The sequence below is a fragment of the Vulpes lagopus genome, chromosome 15, assembly GCF_018345385.1.
Source record: "Vulpes lagopus strain Blue_001 chromosome 15, ASM1834538v1, whole genome shotgun sequence".
Taxonomy (NCBI): Eukaryota; Metazoa; Chordata; class Mammalia; order Carnivora; family Canidae; genus Vulpes; species Vulpes lagopus.
In genome coordinates this window covers 44,789,491-44,812,495 of record NC_054838.1, presented here as the reverse complement: position 1 = coordinate 44,812,495, position 23,005 = coordinate 44,789,491, and the positions used below count along the sequence as shown (strand labels likewise).

Below are 23,005 nucleotides of genomic sequence, written 5' to 3'. Positions count from 1 at the left end.
CGGACAGTCTAAACCAAAACTGACCATGGATTCCTCCTCTTTTTCATGCCCCTGCCATTCTCTCCACTCAAGTTTCTATGACAACTGCTCCGATACAATTTGCATTTATGAAAAATTAATTTCACCAGAGCCTCAGGGATTGCTTACAAATCAATATTTTTCACATCTGTGGATCATGGGAAACAACAGCAACCCTTTGCCCACAGGAAACAGAAGGAAAATTCTGCTTCTGTGTTAATTAGAAAGGCTCAGTGGCATACCTTCTGGAATGTTCACATTTCTCCTCTACTGTCTGCTCCTTCCCTCGAAGACTTTATTCTCCTAACACAGCCAATCTTAATTTTTTTCTCCAGGAAGGCCAAGATGGAGAAAATGATGCCTTGCTCACATCCCTTAACCAGGGCATTTGAATAAAATTTGTTGTAAATCAGAATTTGAATAAGAGCTGGAGGAGGGTCACTAGGGAATGATGCCTCTGGCTAATTCTCCACAGGGTCAGCTGGCTCCCCCATCCTACCTAGAACCCTGTGACAGCAACCCTGTGAGATTGAAAAATAAACTGTGTATGTAAATTAGGATTTGCCAGTTCCAGCTTCTACCCAGCCAAAAGAAATCTGCTCTAATTTCAGGAATAGTCTTGTCTCTCCATTGTTAGAGTTTTCAAAAGGCACAAGGAGTGGAGGTTTGTGCCAGCTCTGGACTCTGTCCTAGCAGCATCTCAACGAGCCAACCTTTGAGAGCATACATGATCACCCTGGACTTGCCCTATGCTGCTCAAGAGAACCTAGACAGATGGCCAACCTGGGCAGCATCTTGCTTTCCGAGCCTATATCCATCTGTGGGCCTGGTCACGTCAGGACCTACAAACAAACCTCGAGAAGGACAACCAACTGGGTGGCCTCCCATGTTAGGGAAACCAACACATGTCAACCAACTATAAGAATTAGGACTCTTAAAAAAAAAAAAATTAGGACTCTTCCGTGGGCAAATAAACTATGATTTTTTTTCTCCCAATCTTGGCATATATGCGACTCTATAGCACCTTTTATCCATGTGATTCATTTTAGCAGTAATCATATTCTCTCTCTCAGAAAAACACATTTTCTCATTAGCCTTGCCTTCCCCACAGGACTTGGAATACCTTGAGAACAGGAAATGTGATTTATATGTCTTTTGAGTGCTAAAACCACAGCCCTGAAACACAATAGATAATTCTCCTTGAATTGAATTAAAACAGAATGGGACTCAAGAATTGGGGACCACCTCTTGAAGTTTGAAATAGGTAATTTTAAGGCAAACAAATAAAGGACAGGAAAGAAAAAACAAAATGCGAATGTAAACTATCAGGCAGTAAGCTTACAGAAGTTATTAGCCACAGAAGGCATATAGACAGCAAGTATATAGGTTCTAAGTGTTTTCTTTATTTAGATTCTTTTAAATCTTTCATGAAGCACACACAATAGGTTTATATCTCAGATCAGATCATAGAGGTAAATAAAATATTCAGTTACTTTCAAGAGTCAAATTTTGTATAATAAGGGATAGCTTAAAAGGGAGTTATTTCTAGTATTTTCATGCACGCTGCATGAGCATGTTATCTGGGTCGGTTGGTGGACCAGTGGTGGTGGGGGGAGCTAACATTTAGCTGCGAAAGACTGATGGCATTTTGCCAAAGTCCCAGGAAGGTTAGTGATGACAATTATTCTCCTACCATAGCACACACTGTTCTTCCGCAGACCACCAGTGACTCGACACAGGCTGATAAGCAATGCTTTGTATTCTTGATGTGATTTCATGGACAAAGCTCCATGATGTTGTATCAAGATGTTCTGAAGAAGTCCTTGACTTTGGACATTAGAATGTCAAGTAGAAGAGCAGCTCTCTCAGCTGGGTTGGTACCACTCCCCGTCAGAACTGCGCTTGTGCCTCAGAGATCTGACCATTCCCCACATGTGTCTTTGCTTCTGGAGCTCTGAAAACTTCACTGCATTCCCCAAATGCCAGCTTCAAGAGACGTAAGAAACACAGAATGTTTATCAACCTAATCTCTGCTTGTGATGTCTGGCTTTCTGGCACTTTCTTCCTCTGCTGAATCGTAACAATGTTGCCAGTCGTAACCCTCTCCCCAGTGACTGCCATCACTAATACGATGTGCCAAGTCTGCCCTGACTGTCCAGTTGAGACGTGGCTGGGGACGTTACCACCACCGTAATTATGGAGTCCACCCACCACTGCAGGGCCAATAGAACATCAAGTTTGGGATTCTATCGTGTGTAGTTTTTATTGCCTTGTAATACCAAAGTTTTGACTCAAAGAAGGAGCATTATATGGAAACTTAGGTTTGCTTTCACCTGTGATTTGATTCCCAGCCCCAACAAAGTAGGTAGAGTGGTTGAGGTTAATCTTAGTATTTCTGGACGGACAGTGACCATTCCTTACCTCCTTTGGCCAAACTCTTAAGGTGGTTTTCAGAATTGGTTATTATGTCCTCAGATCACCCCTGTGAGGAAGTAAAGTATCCTTGTTTTTCTGGTTGGAAAAAATGAAGCATAGAAAGCTTAGGCAATTGCCTTAGCCTTTCAGAAGCTGAAGCATGACTTGTCACTGGGGAACTGATTTCCTCTTGGTGTCTTGGGGGGTGCCCTTGCCCTTTACCTTGTACCATGGAGGGTGGTAACATGCACCGTCCGGGGCAGCCATACAGGTAGTAAGAGCCAACCTCCCACTCAGGGAGATGGCAGCTCTCAAACTACCCCCAGGGATGTCTCTTTCCTGGCTGACAGTTAAAGCAAGTGACCTTCGGCTCAACTGTGGAAAGTCCAAGTGACTAATTTAATGAACCTTTGGTGTGTGAGGGAAGGAGCGGGGGAGTGGGGCAGCTGGGAGGCTGCCTGGGCCAAAGGCCAGCATGAGCCATCTCTAACCATGGGGGTGGGGAGAGGGGAGGGTTGAGTGTGAGATAAGGACAGAAGAGGTCAGGAGAAAACAGGCTTCTCTGTGTGGTTAAGGAAGAGAGCCTGACCATGTGGACAGATGGAAGCCCTGGGTTACGGAGGCGAAGCATGTCAGCAAACCAGGAGCATTTCCTGTCTGCAGACAGGCAGAGGGCCAATTCTTCGATGAGCTGGAAATAGGAACCAGTGGGGGGTGGTCAGCATAACTCTTTCTCTCTGTGGGTTTTACATCGTGAAGTGAAAGAGCTTGTTAGGTCAGTGATCCCAAGAACTTGTTTATGTGCCCAAGTGCCATGTTTTCTTTTATGTTTCCTCTTGTAATACTTGATGGTACTCAACCCACAGAGGCCACACTGCAGGCACATCTCGGGCATGCATCAGCCAAGAGCCATATTCAGGCTGCAATCATTTTGGCCAGCCATGTGGCTAGATATGTTTTATATCAGGAGTTGATTCTCGAATGCACACGTTGAAGGAGAAGAGGAGGGGGCCGGGCAGGGATGGTCCCTTTTCTTTCCTTTGCTCTAGAGAAGCGACTGCACATTGCAATCAGTCAGCATTCTTCATTGAGAAAGGCAGAAAGCTGTGTTCTCAAATAACATGGAGGTAACTTCTAAACACGGGACCAGAGTGTTCTGTGAGCCAGAGATTTTCCTCGTATATTTTCTCATTGAATTGTTACAACCCTGTGAGGTCGGTGGTATTGTTTAGAGGAAAATGTGGTTTGGAGAATGCATGCAGGGTCATAAAACAGTCTGACCCTGCTCCGAAGGACCATTTGAAGGAGCATAACCAAAAGGAAGGCAGGATGGAACTGTAGAGTACTCTGGGCTCTGTCAGCACTCCCAGGACCACTTCCTCTGCAGGAACTCATCTGACTACCCTCTGTACACCCTTTCTGAGTCAACTTGGGTACTAACCTTTGCTGGAGTTTCTAAGGGAGTCCCCATAGACAAGATCCCTCTTTCCCACCTGAGTTGCAAACAAACTGAGAAACATTACATTATTTTTTTCAAGATTTTATTTATTTATTTGATAGAGAGAGAGCAAGAGAACACAAGCAGGGGAAGCAGCAGGCAGAGGGAGAGGGAGAAGCAGACTCCCTACTGAACAGGGAGCCTGACTTGGGATTCTTTTGATCCCAGGAACCAGGGATCATGACCTGAGCCGAAGGCAGACTCTTAGCCGACTGAGCCACCCAGGTGCCCTGATATTACCATTATTAAAAAAGGACTAAGGTGGGAGAGGTTGCCGGCCAACTGGACTCCCAAGTTAGGTAGACCTAGCTACCCAGTCTTGGGCACAAAAGGGCACCTGTTCAGTGAGTCTTCCTTTGTGGAGGAGCAGAGAACTGCTCTGTGCACACAGGCCGCACCAGAGAGGGCAGATCAGGATCCACGCACCTGTGGCAGAGAGGATCAAAGGGCCAAGAGGCCAAAGCCTTACAGCTCTTGGGGCTTCATGGCTACCTGGCAGTAACCCTCAGGACTGAAGGGTCACTTCACCTAATACTTCCTCCAGGATAGCTGACCTGGATCCTGCAGAAGAGGTAAGGTGCCCTTCCCTCTCCATGCAGCATCCTCTGCCTGTGGCCATCTTGTTATGCGTCACCCTGTGTTATAAGTTCATGTTCACGTGCTCTCTCACCCCCAAAGACTGTGCCCTCAGAGCAACTGTCCGGGGTCCATTCATCTACAAAGTCAGCATGAGCACCGTTAAGGCACAGTGCTGCAAGTTCTAAAGGAAGACAAACCATAATATGTAAATAAAAGCTGCAGAGGCAGTTGGCAGCTGATTCTATTCATCAAAATGAACTGGCGTGAGGGAGTCAGAAGGCGCTTGAGCCAGTGGCCGTGTTTGGAATGAGCCCCAATGTGCTGGTGATTAATTACAACCATGTGGCTGGTGGTGGATCAGTCCAGCACTTACAGGGAGCCCTCTGCTCCCCTGTGGCACAGGATAGCTCACAGTCTGACCACCAGGGCACCGGCCACCCCCAGGAGCTGGCCACAAATGCAGATTCACACCTGCCCCAGACCTACCAGACCAGGACTTCTGAGGGTGGTGTCCAGGAATCTGTGCTTTAGCAAGCTCTCAGGGTGAGTCTTAGGCCTGGGTGGAACAGACTTGCAGAGTCAAAGTGAGAGCACCCATCTTTGCAAGGCGCTATTTTGCTTTAAGTGTACTATCTTCTTTGTTTCTTGCAGTAATCCAGGAAAGTGGTTTCTGTGTTTCATTTCATTTCGTAGATGAGCAAAGACAAGGGCACTGCAGGGCTAGGATGCTGTGAGTGAGGCACTTTCCTTGGGAGAGAAATTTCAAAGGGCACCCAAAACTCAAGAAGCAAGAATAGTAATATTGTAATGTGTATTTTTTTAAATCAAAATTAATGCTACTACATTCATTATGAGCAGAATATCAGTGAAGATCCAATGGGCAGAACAGTTATAATAACTTGCCAAGATGACAGGGTTAGTCAGAAGTAGACTGAAGATGTGAACCGGGGGTGCCTGGAGGGCTCAGTGGTTGAGTGTCTGCCTTTGGCTCAGGTCATGATCCCAAGGTCATGGGATTGAGTCCCACATCAGGCCCCCTTGGAGAACCTGCTTCTCCCTCTGCCTCTCTCTCTCTCTCTCTCTCTCTCTCTCTCTCTCTCTCTCTCTGTGTGTGTGTGTGTGTGTGTGTGTGTGTGATGAATAAATACATAAAATCTTAAAAAAAAGAAAAAAAAAAAAAGGACGTGAACCCAGGTAGGTTAGCTCCAGAGACCACATACTCACCCCCCACGCTATGGACCTCCTATCAACTAATATCACAAATTCAAATGGGACCTAAATTTCACGGCGTGGCCATGCATGAACTTTGGTACGAACAAGGAAGATTTCCAAAGCTTTCCCCCCAGTTTTCCTCTGGCTGGCTCCTGCTGGGAGAATCAGTGAGTAGGGTGTCCGTGCATTCTGGCTCGAGAAATGTGATAATTAAGATCACTTCATATAACCGAGGAGCCCTCCTTGGTCCCTCCACCTCTGGAGAGCTAGCCTCACCATTTTTCTTGCTTACTTCCAAACTATGAGACTCTGGCAGGCAGACAGGCTGCTTGTCTTGAGGGCTTGTCATTGAGAGCTGGTCACCTAGAATGCCCCAACATGTTTGAGCTGCATTGTTAAACTACATTGGTATTCTCCCAGCAAAACTGCTCTCCCTCTTTTACCAAATCAGCACTCTGTGAACATGATATTTCCTAGCCTGAAAACATTGTACATTTCGGCTGCTCCTGCCATGCGTCTTCCCTGCTTTATATAAATTGACTTTAAAGAATATTTCTGTTAAATGTGTTCATATATCAGGTGGCCGAAACACAGTTACAAATTTTCCATATGTTGAAGAAAGCATCAAAGGGTTTAAGGCTGGCTCCTACTTTCTCTCTTTCTAGTTGGAAGAGAGAAGAGGATGAGTTTTTCCTACACCTAGAATTTTTGCCGGCCACCTGCTCTGTGATATTTAAGGTGAGAGTTACACAGTTTCACACATTGGGACAGAACTTCAGACAGCTAGTTAGCTTCTCTGTCCACTGTATTTTTGGGGAGCTGTCGTAGTGAAGTAAGTTGTTTCTCAGACTTGGTTCTCAGAATTTCAACCCAATGGAGGTCATTTTTTTGGTGACAAAGTAAATACTGAATGAGTTTATACTTCTTATGTGGTTGGCAGCAGTAGGTGCTCACTCTTTTTCACCTTTTGAGCACAAACATTTTATTTCCTCAATTTGTTTACCTTACAAATATGTATTGAGCATCTATTAATTCAAATCATGAGGGACAATTATATGGGTAAGCTACAGTCTCTGCTCTTCAGGGGTTTGCAGACTACCAACAGTCAGGAGATATAACTGGCAACTCAAGGTAGGACAGAGTAAGAAGAAATAGTCTAAATTCTTTGGACATTCAGAGATGAGACACACCTGGAAAGAATCTAGAAGGAAGCTGCGTTTCAGCTAGGCCATGGATCAGAAGGACGATGGTAAGGGAAGTGTTCCAAGTGACAGCAAAGGCACGGGGATGAGGAAGGATAGATGGAACATGTTCTAGAAAAGGCAAGTGTCCCATTAGGTGAGGAAGGAAGTAGAAATTAGATGAGAAATTCTAAATTATGTTCAGTAGGTACCAGGGAGCCAGTGAAGGTTTTATTTTTCAGCAACTATGGGGTAGGCATAGAGCTATTGCTGTTGAGCAGTGCTTTCCGGATCTTTGCATGTATTCCCATCGCCAAGGGATTTTGTTAGAATGCAGGTTCAGATTCGGTAGGTGTAAGGAAGGGCTTGAGAGTCTGCATATCTAAGAAATTCCCAGGTGATACGAGTGCTGCTGGACTACAAAACACGCTTTTAACAGGGAGGCTTTCGAAATATGTTGTACTGGGAGATAAACCGGAGTGGAGGAAGCCTGGGCAGTTGAGACAGGGCTTATCACAGTGGCCCCACAAGAGGCAGAGCAGGTCTGCATTAGAGAAGAGGAACATCTAATGGAAGTCAATTTGGAGAGCTTAATAGCTGCCTTATGGAGAGAGGGGGTAATGGGGTCCGTCATATATGACCCTAGTACCCCTAGACTGTGGGGATGGGTGCTGTAAGTACACCCCTTCTCTAACACCTTGTACTGTACTCATCCCTTGTACTCAAGGTGTACTGTAACGCCTTGTACTGTACTACCTACAAAGAGTTGGCAAGCTGTCTGGCCTGGCCTGAGTAATTTTGCTGAACCTGAAAGAAATGGTCCCATCTCTCCTCCTCTGTCCCCTCACCAGGCTAGTTCCTACAGAACCCACAGGACTTAAGTCAGCTGTTACCTCTTCCTGGAAGTCTTCCTGGTGCCCTAAAGCCCCTCTTTCCTCCATTTGGATTAGGTACCCCTCTGTGCTCCCATGACACCCTGTGAGGTCTCATATCAAAGCACTGTGTGCTTAGGTTCCCTACCTGTCATTGACTCTGGGTTTCTTGAGAGCAAGGGCTATCTTTTTCAGCTTTATGACCCCAGTATTCCAGCATAGTGGAGACTCAATCAGTGTTTAGTGAGTGAATAGGTGAGTCATAAGAAAGAGCAAAGCTTTTCTAGCCACAGTGGCAATGGCTTTTGGCTTTGTCATCGTTGATAAGGTAGCAAAATAGGAAGTTGGGTAGACGTTGAATTTAACTTAGTTTGGTACATGGCACTCTCAAGGTGCAGAATTTCCAGGTAAAGATGTCTAACGGGCAGTAAGAAATTTCAGCATACAGCTGAGAAGACAATTCTGAACTGGCTGTGATGGCCTGGGAGTCATATGCATAGAGGTGACAGTAAAGAACATGGTAGAGGATCAGGTCAAGATAGAGGGGGATAGAGAGCCCGTCAGACACAAAGGGAGACAAAGGGAGAGAGACAGTGAAGAGAGAAATAGAGACAGAGAACAAGAAAGGGGTAGACAGAGATAGATTGAAGGCAACAACTTTATCATTCACTTTTCAAAGCCTTCCTTTTGTTAGACCCAACATGAGGCCCACGTTGCGTTGTGTGTCACAGCACAGGGGCAGTGGAGTCCTTTAGGAGCCTGCAAGAAGGAGAATTTAAAAAGGAAGAGGTTTGAGATGCCCAGCCCTAAGGGTTAGGCCTGTATGTGAGGTCAGGATTCAAAAACTGAATTCATATCATGCTATCCAGGCCTGCTTTATGCCTTTCTAGCCTTCCGCCTATGCAGGATCCTGTTCATCACAATGTAGATAACCTTAAAGCTTGGCCCTAGCTCTCTATCGCTCACTTTCTGAATCACTTGATGAGATAATCTAATCAGTCCACATATATACACACACGATCTGCCTTCTGTCAGGAAGCCTGTGTGGCATTTAAGAATTATAAGACTTTTCAGGCTAGAAGGCCATTCACCTCCGTTCAAATATGACCCCCAACATTTCATCCAGAGCAGTACATCAAAAAGAAAGAAATATCCAAATGCAGGCTGGTGGACACCCCTCCAATGATAGTATGGGCCAGCACCTACAAAGCCTTTAGAAAGAATGATCACATCTAGGCTTTTTTTATTTTTTTCTTGTTGCCCAAAGCAGCATTTTAACAGACTTCTATTGTGTTTTTTTCCATTCAGTTCACTTTGAGGGTGACATTTTGCCCTCAAATTCATATGCATAGTTGCTCTTAGAGACGTTCAGAGCTACATTCCTGACAAAATCAGACCTTCTGTTTTATCTGAAAAAACCCCCTAAAGAAAATCACTGGATCTAAACGAACAGAACAATTCTTTATGTCTGTGGGAGACAGGCAGACAAAACCCAATAAAACTAAAGAAAGGAAGAGACATGGCAATGATTTGTTTTTCATAATTACTTATTCAGAGTAGAAAGGAACAGGGGAAGAAGGTTCCTTTTAACATGTCTCAACGTGACGGATGAGGTGTGCTCGTCATGCGTATGCAAGAGAGATGAATGCAGGACAGTCTTGTTGAAGGAGATGGTGCACACTGTGCAGAGATATATTTCTATCTGGAACACTGGAGATAAACACCAGGCGTTTAACTCCTCATTTTCATTATGCTTAACGCCCCTTGCGTTCTCTCCGAGTGACAGGTAATGTGACTAGCATGCATCAGACCTTTCTTTTCTATGTCCTATAGCAAAAACAGTCCCCTTTTCAAGACACAAAATGTTTTCCTCCTAACAATACTCCCAAATGTGTACGTGAGAGATTTGGAGATCGACCTGAAGTGCAAGAAACCTACAGCGTTCTGGAGTTCGTTTTCCCTTCCTTGTGACTCAGTTATATTGTGGGGTTTTGTTTTGTCTTTTGTTTTTGTTTGTGTGTGTGTGTGTGCATAACTTGCTCGAAAGGAGAGTCCCAGCCAAAACTCACGGGAGTAAAAGGAGAGTTTTAGCTCAGTTGGCTTTGTTTCTTCACTTGTGTGCAAAAGATAAACAAACTTTTCCTACCTAGAACACACAGCCTTTGCTCATGGAAGAGTTGAATCCACCAGATTCTGACTTTGAGCAACAGAAGCAATAAATGGGATCTGTGTTAAATGGGAGGGGGAAAAAAAAACCCAAACAGTATAATTTTTCACGTATCTGATTAAGGGAAGGTTTAATGCATCCATGAATCACTTTCTAAGCCTATTATGAATTCAAAGGTAAAGATTTTTAATAATGGTAAGGTCAGGAAGTGTGAGACTAAGGCTTACGCCATAAACTTTTTTGCCTCTGTGTTACCACCATGTGAGGACCTCACTTGTGTCCTAAGCCGTGTGAATATTTTATATAAAAAATACTGGAGTTGGGGATTACCTGGAAAAGTAGTGTCTCTCATTTTATAGGAAAGGAAGTATTGACAAAAAAAAGTTTAGCTATATGCCATATACGTTATCCTTCCTTTGTACTTCCAATTATTAAATTCTTTAAAACTTTTTAAATTTATTTTTTAAAAAATTTCCCCTTTTTAAATTTTGTAGCTTTAGTGAGTTTGACATTAACTCATATGTGTGTATTCTGCAAATGGTTTTTGAATAAATACATAATAGAGAGTACACGATCCCTACCCTGAACTCACTGAGTGGCGACCCAAAGTGTCATGATCCTCAAGAAACCACACAGCCTTTCATTTTGAGCAAAAAGTATGCTGAAACAGGCTGACAGCCTGGCACCACTTTTCCTAAAGCTTCTACGTTAAAAAGGGCTGCCAACTGCATCTTTTAGCCTGTAAAGACTCTCAGGAAAAAAAAAAAAAACAATCAGTAACCAATAGCATTTCAAACATAGAGCTGCTTCTCTCTCTTACACACAAATGAATAACTGGTGACCAGGAGGGATTCTTCAAGTTTGGCTGACACAGTCCTGCCTCACTGCAGCATTTAAGGTGTCCCTGAGGTATGACGAGGTGTGTATAAAATCTAGATGCTGCCATTTACTGAGTGCCTGCCTCATGGCAGGTACTCATGTGAGATACTTGATCCATGTGTCTCATCTGATCTTCAGAATGGCACTGCCATGTGGGCTGTGCCTACCCCATGGCTAAAGACCTGAGGGATCCCGAAAGCTCAGGTGACAGAATCACACAGCTAACTGGTAAGAACTTAGATCTGGACTCAGCCCTGGCTCCAAAATCCATGGTTTGCCCTTATTCTGCCTCTCAGAGCCACTGCTAATAGCAATATCGTATCTAGCTCTTCAAAGTGATTTTAACTCTGAGCCAGGAGCAAGTGCAGGTAGCCAGACCAGCCTGGAGGATGGATTCCCATTTTCTCCCAACAGAAGCAGCCAGATGCCATATCTTGTCTGACAATCCCAAGACATGAGATTCCCTTTAAGAAACCTGTCTGGCTTCCTTCAAATCGTGTTGAAGTTTCTCCTACCAGTAACTTGAAAGTTGTACGCTGACTGTGCTCCTGTGTCAGACGCCACCCTAACACAATGATTTGAAAAATCACTTTTCCTTCCCCTTGGTTATTACAGGAGTGTGTTGAAAATCATCCATATTCGATGTGATCATACTGCCACGTCACCATGTTTCCCTCACATTTATATGTAAGGACACAGTTATTTTTTAAAAAGCCTGTACACATCATGATTTTGTCAGGATGGTCCCTTTTAGAGACCAGGAGACTGAGCCTTAGCAAGTGACAAGTGATGGGTTACACGGCTGGTAAATGGAGGGGGCAGGAGCAGGACCCCATCACTTAACCCCTAGACAAGTGTTCCTTCCGCTTATGCCAGGCAGTTGAAAATTCCCAACCATATCATGTGCTTCTCATCTTTTCCCTGAAAAATCACAAGGTAGCATGATGCTATCTGGCCTATCGCTGTAAATATTTTAGCATTTAAATGAGAAGGAGAAATGAACAGAGAAAATGTTTCCGTAGAGATGTTTTGCAGAGATAGAGTTCTTGGTCTCCATCCAAAAATCTTCAGCATTTAATAAGGCTATTGTCCACAAGTTGGTACACGGCTCAGCAAGGAGCTGCTAGCTGTTTGGCGGGCCCAGTCTCCATCAAGGTCCCCAGGGAGTAACAGGGAGGAGAGCTGGGTGCTGGTAGAAGCTGCGTTCTGGTCCTGGTTCTTGGCCCCCTCAACCTTGAGCTGTACTAGCTTGGAAATGTAGGTAGTAATTCCTATTTTGCCCATCTCACAGAGCTGTTTTTGAGACTCCAGAGAGGCAATATATTGAAGATTCCTTGAAAACCATTCATATGACATGCCATACCAACATAAGGGATTAATATTAATATTATTAATGCCTCACAGATTCCATGGCACCGAGAAAATAATAGAATTGGAAGAACGTGCTACACGGGGAGTTGGTTAGGGCAGCCTTTACTCTAAATTACATTGGCTTTTCCCTATTCTCTTAAATCAAAAATGAGGGAAATATTTATTCTACAGGCCTGTAGGAGGAAAAGATAATATAAAATGAAATGTCAGTGAAGGACCTAGAGTGGTACTCAGTATGCATCTGGCCACTTTTCCAGAACTTTTTATGATGAAACCCACCTCATCAGAGAGCCTGTCGGGTGACCCCGGAGAGGATAGCAAGGGTTCTACTTATTTTTTACTATTTCTGTCATTCTAGGTTTCCTCCACTTCCTGTAAGCCCACAGGAACAGTAGAGCTATTCATCAGAGAGCAAGCCCATGGCTCCCTCTCTCCAAAGGTCAGCTACATGGGGGCGGTGGCACAAATATTTGGGGAATTATTTAGTGATGGAGGACCCTATATCACTGGAACTGAGCTGATTCATTTACTTCCTCCATGGGTCCCACTGCCACCACATTACGGGTCCCAACCTACATTCCCAGCCTCCTTCCCCACACATGTCCCTCATCATGGACTTCCTGGAAGACTTGCCCAGAACTAAGCATGCCAGGCAGCACTGGGATATAAACACAGATTCTCTCCCCACCCCTCCCCTCACTCCAAGTATTCTTCTTAACCATGTTATGAGAATTCTTCTCTGGCTGTATATGTTTGTTTTAGGTCCCTGGAAGCCTTAATTATGGTTGCCCAGCATCCACCCAGCAGCATGACTTCAGTTACTAATCCCTTTACCTGGTCAGTGAAAGGCCATATCAGTTAGGCTGCAGGATTGAGAAGAAGACTGAGCTCCAGACATAAAAATCCCAGTGCCCCTATCTTCTCATCACACTTTCTGCCCTGGAATTATGAGACCCTCACAAGCACATCACTCTGTTTGGTCCTGTTCCTTCACTCCGTCCAGCCCTCCTGAGGGAGAACTTCAGGATGATATTTATTTAGGACGATTGTGCCAAACTCTTCAAACACTGCCATAAGGTGTTTGAAATAAAATGTGTAATTATGGGAGTGGAAAGCTCCATCTGATTCCAAACAAACCTCACGTTCCCCTGGCTATAATTAGAGAGCAAGGTTTGCAGTGCACATTTTCCCATGAAAGTCAGTTCAAGTTAGACCTCTGCTCTTAGAGAGAGACTCCTGGAAGTGGAGACTGTAATGAATGGTACCACCTCGGCCCCCTTCCCAATTCGAAAGAGACTGTCCATTAGCCTTCATGGAACCTCCAGGACAAAATACATGCAAGGAACTAAGGTTTGGAGTTTGGGATAATAGTTTTCGGATGTATTTGTCTCTGAACAGGGGGGACAGATTAGAGCAAGGAAGGAAAGACATCCACAGAAACTCACAGACCAGAGCGTGCAGAAGTAAAAACCGTTTCTTCAATGCCTGCCCAGCCTAAACGAGAAACCCCGCAGCTTTGGATAAAATTAGACATTGTTTTGAATAATCTCACAGGTCCCTGCAACTTAAAATCCACAGTAACAGGAGTAGAAGTGAGGTGGCTGAGGGCTCCTAGGCTTTCCTATTTTGAGGACTGTCCCTGTGAATCCTCTCCAAACTGTGAATTTCCCTACTGCCCTTGGAGGGCTTTTGTAATTAGGCATATTTAGCTGTACCATGTTATACTGCTACAGGAAGAATCCCATTTGTCAGCAGTTTTAAACTTTGCTAAATAAAGGCTTATTGGCAAAAGGCAGCGAACACTCTGATAATGACCCAACTTTAGAAAACACACACCCTGCTGTGTTGTATTCAAGCCACAGTTCTATTGAAATTAAAAGAGAGACAATGCCTGCTTTCAGACGCTAGAAATCCTTTGTATTCCAATAAAAGTCTAAATTAATGTTTTAAAAGGTTATTGCTATTTTTTCCCACTTAGCTGGCATCATTTATAAGTCCTATTTAGACAAGGTCCTACGTTATTTTACTATTTCTTTTTGCACAAAGGCTAGTATTTGATGGCGTTAGATCATCAGCTTCTGGTTTTCATTAGACAAACCTGAAATACCCTATTATTAAGATTAAACAAAAAAATAGTTGTTTTCTTATTCTAAAACCTATTATTTTGAGGCTACTCTGACCAGAGGAAAATAAATCAGCTTTGCAAACCCTGACAGAGAGATACTTCAAGAGAGCAACCTAACCTCATCCCTGCTGCATTTAAGTTGCTTTTGTATATGCAGTCCCTTCCTTGTACTGAGCCTGGGAAAGAGGAATAATTTAATTCTTTGACGTTTGCAATACTTTATTACGAGAGGATTTTCAAAGTGCAAAGCGTAGGGCAAAAGACAATGTTCGCCTACATAATTTATTCAGCATCCTGGTAAGGTACCCCTGAGGATCCGCAATAAAATGCCACTCAGGCACAAGGGTCATGAGGTCTTTCCATCTCCATGTTACTTCTAGTTGGCCTGGTGTTTACTCAACATGTCACTGACTGCGCCATCAGCAAAGTGAGGGGTAGCCTCGGCAGCCTAATGGGAAAAAGAAGTCAAGTTAGCATTCACCAATCAGAACTGACTGTTTAAATAGAAACCTGGGCCACCTCTGATTTCTCCCTAGTAGAGCAGAAATCTTCTAATACATTGGGCATCTCACGTGGGCTCTTCCTCCTTATTCTTACTGGTCCATTGGGCCTTAACTTAGAAGTCATCTCTCCAGGACACCTACCCCAGCCTACCAAAGAGAAGTGAGGTGGCCCCTCCCACGTGCTTGTAAACTATAATACTCCTCATCATACCATATTGTGATCATCTCTTGGACTTGGTGGTTTCTCACCCTGGACCATGAGCAGCATGATGTGAGGAACCGTATTGTTTTTCACGTCTCTATTTGCCACAGCAAGCCTGCTGCATGCCACATCCCAGGTGCTTAGTAAATGTTGATGAAATCAGTATCTCCTCATGTCAGCTTTCTTGGTTGTTACATTGGCCTTGCCACTTTCCTCCATTTCTGCCGCAGATTGCTGTCATGATGGCTACCCCTGCCCAAGCAGCGGCCCCATTGGTGACATTGGCCGGAGGGCCACCTCATCATCAAGACAGCCCGTGCTCTGTGTTGATGGTGCACCCCTGCTGATGCCCAAGGCCTCATCCTGAAGATGCATCATTTTGTTCTTTTGCTTATTTCCTGTGTCTTTGTACCACAACCCTCATTTCTTTTTTTTATTTAAACTCAGCCAACATCTTTAGTTTCAGAGGTAGAGTTCAGTAATTTACCAGTTGCATATAATACCAGGTGCTCATCCCATCACATGCCCCCCTTAATGCCCATCACCCAGTTCCCAGTTCCCCTGTCCCCCCATCTGCCTCCCCTCCAGTGACCCTCAGTTTGTTTTCTAGAGTTGAGTCTCTCACGATTGGTCTCCCTCTCTGATTTCTTCCCATTCATTTTTCCTTCCCTTCTCTTATCCTCTGCACTATTTCTTATATTCCACGTATGAGTGAAGCCATATGATAATTGCCTTTCTCTGATTGACATTTCACTCAGCATGATACCCGCCAGTTCCGTCCACATCAATGTAAATAGCAGGTATTCATCCGTTCTGATGCCTGAGCAATATTCCATTGTATATATAGAGCACATCTTGTTTACCCATTCATCTGTTGAAGGACATTGTGCCTCCTTCCACAGTTTGGCTATTGTGGACATTGCTGCTGTGAACATTGGGGTGCAGGTGCCCCTTCGGATCACTGCATTTGTATCTTTGGGGTAAATACCTAGTAGTGCAATTGCTGGGTCATAGGGTAGTTCTATTTTTAACTTCTTGAGGAACATCCATACTGTTTTCCAGAGTGGCTATACCAGAGGTTGCATTACAGTCCTCATTTCTAGAATATTTTAGGCATGAGCCTCAGGTGGTGGTAGGGAAGGCAATCTGAGGCTCAGAGGTCTGCCATACTCAGAATCACCCCTTCCTCTATTAGTAGGCTCAGACTCATGTACCTTGGTTCTCATCCTGGAGAATGAGTTTCTTCTCAGGGTATTCTTTGGCTCCTCATTTAAATGGACCTTAGTGAGATCTCCATTCCCTATGTCCATTTGATATACCCAAATATATCCAAAGGTGAGGTGAAGCACAATGGCAGCTCTAGCTGGAGCCTCTCCTACTCTGAAGAACTGTCTATCAGCAAACTTTTGCTCCCTTGCATTTCAGGAGAAATGTCAAGGGTTCTGGTAGGATTTCCATATAAAACACAGGGCATGCAACTAAATTTGAATACCTGATGAGCAAAGAAAAGAACAAGTATGTCCCAAATACTGCACAGGATGTCCTGTACTAAGAAAGCGCTGCATTTCAGCCCCAAACTGAAATTATTTATATTTTAATAAATTGTCAACAGTACAGTTAAATCAAGCTGGATGTTCTGAGTCATATTTATACTTAAAAAAATCACACGTTGTTTATGTGTAATTCAAATTTAACTGGATGGCCTGTATTTTTCTTTGCTACATCTAGCAACCCTAGGCCTGAGTCAAAGGCATTAAACAGTCATTTGAAGGACTGAGACAGTGATGTTCCCAGTGTGTTCCTAAAATGGCAGTTCCTAGGGTGACCCTTGATGGAACAGATGGAACTATCGAGTGCATGTGACCTCTTGGACCCACAGACTTACCCTGATAGAGACGTCTCTCTAGATCTTAGAGGGAGGACAAGTCACCTAATAAGCAATTTCTGCACACTGGATATCTTACATGGGTATCTTAAGTGAAAGGTCTTTGGAGAAATACTGAACTGCAAGAGTGAGAAAAGTCCAGAGGCTCCGTCTGGCAGCCCTACTTCAGGCTGCCTTGGAGTGGAGTTGAGAACCGTTACTTTACAAATGAGGTCTGGTTTAAAATCAGAAAAACTCAGGGAGTAGCTTCTGAGACTGTGCTCAGAGAGAGTCCCAAATCCATAGTCTTGTCTTTTGCTCTCCATTTTGCCCTCGGGATTGGCTTGGAACCATCTCAGCCTGTTTGTATGGGCACTTCAGCCCCAGACTAAGGCTCTCATGGAGGGCAATGAGGGGATTTTCATTTCATCCTTTATTCCTCATCTACCTGGGCTTATTTTAAACCATTGTGTTTTGGGGGCACCTGGGTGGCTCAGTTGGTTAAGCATCTTCCTTTGGCTCAAGTCGTGATTTCGGGGTCCTGGAATTGAGCCCCATGTCAGGCTCCCTCCTCAGCGGGGAGTTTGCCTCTTTCCCTCTCTCTGCTCCTCCCTTCCCACTCATGCTGTCTGTCTGTCTGTCTCTCTCTCTCTCTTTCTAATAAATAGATAAAATCCTTTAAAAAATAAACTATTGAGATTTGAATAACTAACGAGAAAAATACAAATTGTCAACAGTATGGTGAAATCAAGCCAGGACAAGGACTGGAAAATCAGTTCACATTAACAGGGTAGACTCTTCATTTTCTTCCCTCAGTCCTGGCTTTTGTGCCTGTCTAATGGAGTCCCAGATGAACCATGCCAATGCCTGAGCACTTGTAACAAAACAAGGGGGATATTAAGAGGGATGAAGTCATCTGTGGAGGCAAGGAGCAATTAACCACATGAAGAAGGTGAAACATCCTCAATGATAAGCCTCAGCAGCAATTTACTCAGGTTTGGGAACTTTTTGTTCTGAAGATTATTAGTAAGTTTTCCTAGTTTTCTGCAGCTTCCTTCATTCAATAGAATGTCTTTTTTTTTTAAAGACAGAATTATGCAGGCATTACTGCCCACATACCCAGGACTTTCTTGCATCATAGAAATTAGATATCGGTTGAAAGAAAGGGAATAGGCAACAGAGACAGAAATTTCAAAGGCCCTTGATGTTGGCCTCTGCTTGAGCATTTCATATTATTTTGCTTTTTGCTATCACCTGGAATTGGCCTGAGAGACTGAACTTCTGGTTGTTCTGAAAGACAATAGTTGCTGCTGACCAACGTGATTATGCTTAGGTGAAGGGAAGATGTGGGCTATTCCCTGCTGTCAAATTACCTGTCTCTTGGGTCCAGAGATTCTAGTGGGGCACCAGGGTGGCTCAGTCAGTTAAGCATCCAACTCTTGATTTTAGCTCAGGTCATGATCTCAGAGTCATGAGGTCGATCCCTCAGTGTGGGAGATTCTCTCTCCCTCTGCCCCTCCTCCACAACCCCCCCACCCCCACTCATGTATCCTCTCTCTAAAAATAAAGATTCTCTTTCCCTCTGCACCTCCCTACCCCTTTCCTGCACCCTCTCTCTCTCTTTAAAAAAAAAAAAAAAAAGCTTGTGATTCTTTTTTTTTTCTTTAATTGTAGTTGATAATTCTTGCGATTCTTGGTAAAGAATTTTTTTTAAAGATGTATTTATTTATTCATGATAGACATAGAGACAGAGAGAGAGGCAGAGACACAGGAGGAGGGAGAAGCAGGCTCCATGCCGGGAGCCCGACGTGGGACTCGATCCCGGGACTCCAGGATCGCGCCCTGGGCCAAAGGCAGGCGCTAAACCGCTGAGCCACCCAGGGATTCCCCCTTGGTAAAGAATTTAACATGGTTGGGTCGTTCAGTGGTTGGGCACCTGCCTATGGCTCAGGTTGTGATCCTGGAGCGGGGGATCAAGTCCTGCACTAGGCTTCACGCAGGGAGCCTGCTTCTCTGTCTGCCTGTGTCTCTGCCTCTCTCTCTGTGTCTCTCCTGCATAAATGAATAAAATCTAAAAAAAAAGTAACATGATTGGAGATTTATCATTCTCTCTTACATACCAAGACAAAGGAATTGTTATTTATTCAATATTTGGGATAGTGGTCATTAGATACTGCTGTCTTTTAACCACTGGTGGTAGGCGATAGGCCTAACGTATCTGATCTGTGTACAAATTAGTTCTGTGTTAGCTAATTAGTTCTGTGTTCTGCTAACACAAAACTAATTTGGTCCATAGTACATTATAAACAGATATGAAAGAAAGTTTTGCAGGAACATGGTTCTGGCATATTTCCCTTTTGAGGATCTATAAGCATCAAATGACTTACTCTATGCAACAGAAGTTACAGAATAACTAAATAATTATTTTCAATCACGCTGGAAGTACTATGTAAAAAAAAAAAATGTTACCAACTACTTTTCACTTCCTTGGGAGACTGAAGAGAAAACAATTTAAATTTTAGAATGAGTTGTGCAGTCTCTTTGCTATGAGCATTTTATGGTAAAGGCCAAGACTCTTCCCCAAGTGTTTGAGAAGAGTAAGGAGGGGACTCTTGAGATTCAGATTAAGCATCTAGGATAGTGTAAAATTTTCAGAAGAATTTGCTGGTCCCACTGGTCTCTAACAGGAAAACTCCTTGGGGCCTCCATAGACTTTGGTTCAGAGGTTATTCTAGCTCAGGCATCTCCTAGTGAGGATGCATTATCCACCCCATCCCCTGGTAGTTCAGCCAGCAACATTATTCACCAACTCCCCCATCTTTCTCAACCTCCCCTGAACACTGGCTGACCACGTGGGGGGAAAGAAAACAGGAAGACTGAAATAAGATCTCCCATTAGCAGCCATTAGGAGTTCCACATTCATAGCTCAGCAGCCACTGAAATAGATTTTTCATAAATTTCCTGAGTAGCCTTGTGGAACCCAAGATAAAGAGTGGTTATTTTGCTCCCTTTTTTACAGATGGCATAAATAACTTCCTTGGCCATAAGCGTTAGAGTCAGGAATGGAACAAAAATCTCCTGGTCCAGGGACAGTAACATGAGCTCAGGTGGCTTCCTGGAAATTAGCACTTGAAGAGACTGACTGAGGAGCAGGTTTCAGGGATAGAGCAAGCTAATAGGGGTATCAGCATGGGAAAAGTATGTTTTTCTTCATTTTTATGAATTCCATTTTGATTCACTTTACCACTTTGAAGGGGGGTGACATCTTTGATTGCAACAGAAGGACCTTAAGTCATATAAAAAGAAGACTCCAAAAAAAATAAAAATAAAAATAAAAATAAAAAAATAAAAAGAAGACTCTTGTGTTTTATTAACCTAGATTAAGGGCTTCTTTTGATCCTAATAAATCCAAGTTGGGTAACATGTAGCATGGTCATTTCCTAATTGTTCTATTCAAAACAGAAATGACAGAGACCAAAGAGCAGTTCCATAGACACTACCTTGATGAATGTAGGAATACTCTGGGGGAAAGGATGGAAAAGGGAGTTATTTCATGGAAAGAGATTGCCTTTTGATTGGCTCATAAAAAAGATTGTTAAAAAATAGAATAACCAGCTATCAAAGGCCAATATAGTTAATAATTTGCAGATTTAACCCAATTCAGATTTTCTAATTTGCTCACAATAATACACATTATCCAGGTGATTAATATGAATATACTGTAAACACCCACACAGTTTCCACCTCCCTTCTTGGCCCTGCGCACGCACGCGCACGGATGCATGTGTTGTACAGGCTGCATGTTAAAATGGAGACTGAGTGGTCAGTGAGTTTATGGCCAGTACAATACTTGTTATTCTTCTTCTATCTGAGAGGCCAGAAACAAAGGAATTCCAGAGCTTAGATCATGTGAGGGAACTCTTTCTGGTTCCCAGTAAATGTGTCCTCTAGTTCTCAAAATGCACAGGCTAAAGTAAACGTAGACTCTTATCCAAAGTCTGCTGAGAAAACAAAGGAATTAGGTTTTCCCTAAAGATTTTCCTAAACCAGTCAGATTTACTCCTTTTGATCAGGCATATTAGAGAGAGCAAGAGAAATTTAGTTTGCAGAATTACTATTTTAAACAAAGGCCCAAAACAGTGGTGTCTGTGAAGTCTTCTCAATCCTCTCCAGTAACTGAGAGGTAATTGGAATTGTTTCCAGTGAAAACGGTTAATTTGATTTCACCCTGCAATTCAGTAGTACGTCCTTTAGACTTGATTTCTATGATATTAGAGTATATACAACATTTCCTTTCCTTTTAACCCGGTTTCCACTTAACAGTGTTCTGTGTATCTGCAATCTGCACCATGGCCTGCCTGAACTCATGGAAAATTGATGGCTCTGAACGACAATTGTTGTAGTTGAGCTTCCCTGATGGCACTTTTTAAAAACAGCAGTGGAAAAAAATAACCGGGCACCAGTCAGATGTGATTTTTGGCAGACACTTCACCCAAGCTGCTCAGGGTATCCCCAGAAATTATAAACCCTCAAAGGTGTTCAGGGTGGAGTAAATAGAGCAAGACACAATTATTTGAATGTTCATCCTCTGGATGCAGTTCTCCTCTCCTCAAGTCTGTAGTAACAAGGATATCCATCTAAGTGAAAGGTCAGCTTTGAAGTAAGTATAAAGTTATTTACAGGAAATGAAGCAGAAAGCAGGCTTTCATGCATTTTGAAATGTGTCTATTATTTAGGAGAAAATGAACTGTGTCATCAGTCCAAAGAAAAACAAATGCCTACCTTCTTATATTATTAAATAAACACCTACCATACCAGAAGTATGCTAGTAACTCTGAAATTTTAAATTCACCGAGGTCTGTTTTCCTCAACTTTGCATGTGCAAGCAGGAAATAAATAAGTGTGAATTAAGGCTCTAAGTAAATATGTAGCAGTTGTAGTTTGGGGGGGGGGAGATGGGGAAGACTGCCAAGAAGAGATAATCATCACGGGCTTTTTTTTTCCCCCAATATGGGATGCTAACTAGACATTTGTGATAACTACATAATCAACAACATCTTTAAATATTTAATTTCTTGTCAGTTGTTATCTAAATTGACTTCAACTCATGTTTATGTAAGTGTGTATGTACTCCATATATACATATAACTAGATCTGTCAGAGGGAAGTGGCAAATTGAAGCAATTAGGTGGCTCATTCTGCAGGGACAAAGGAGGAAGAGGAGAAATCCGATGGTGAGGGAAAGGAAAATTGAGAAAATTGTAACTTACCACATAGATTTATATTTAGAGGTAGTTTGGACTTCCTCAAATGATATGTCTTGGACTGTGAGTCTTGGACTCCTTCCTACTTCAGCAATGGATTCCTAGCTGTGTTCAGATGGTCACATAAATGAGTTTAACTGGCACCTTAGTGCAGGACTTCTCAGTTCCCTGTTCGCCCTCACTTAATGAGATTACTTACCAAAGTTTAGTTCATACAGGTATCCTCTAAGTACCTACTGTGTCCCAGACCCTTGGAGAGCTGCAGGGGGTTCACACTTCATTTCGATATAACCTGTAAAGTGTTTTCTTATTAAAATGATCCCCTAGTCTGATGCCCAAAGTAGTAACAGAAAGGTAAAATGCAGTACAAGACCTCTGGCTTATACATTCCGTTGCCTGACACCAGGGTCTTCTGAGATCAGGTGAGCATGGTGGGATTAATTTGGCCAACAGACCAGATAAGTGGATTCTCCAAGGTCCTGTGGCAGAAAAACACTGTCCCGTGGTGACTGAACACTGAAGTGTAAGGATCAAGAAGCCTTGGGTTACAAGGTCTGCATCTTTCATCCCTTCTTCCCCAAACCCCAGCCCTGGACATCACAGAAGGAGGATCACATTGTTCAGAGGATGGGTGCTCTGATTCAGACATGTATGTCAGGATAAGGAATTAAGTGCACCATCCTGAGCAGCAAGCCAGAAAAATCACTCCTTCAGGGGTAGGAAAGAACTTGCCAGTTCCCATTGGAAAGAGAGCTATACACATCATTTAAAAAGCTGACCTTTAAGTAAGTATGCAGTTACCTTTTTATCCCCAGCACACACCATAGAACCATCGCCATTATTTTAAAAAGTTAA

General features: G+C 43.4%; 1 protein-coding gene across 2 annotated transcripts in view; it reads left to right on the top strand.

The window, feature by feature from the left end:
* The window catches only part of MAML2 (mastermind like transcriptional coactivator 2), a 345,410-nt gene that overhangs the window by 170,427 nt on the left and 151,978 nt on the right, over nt 1–23,005 (top strand). The window lies entirely within an intron of this gene.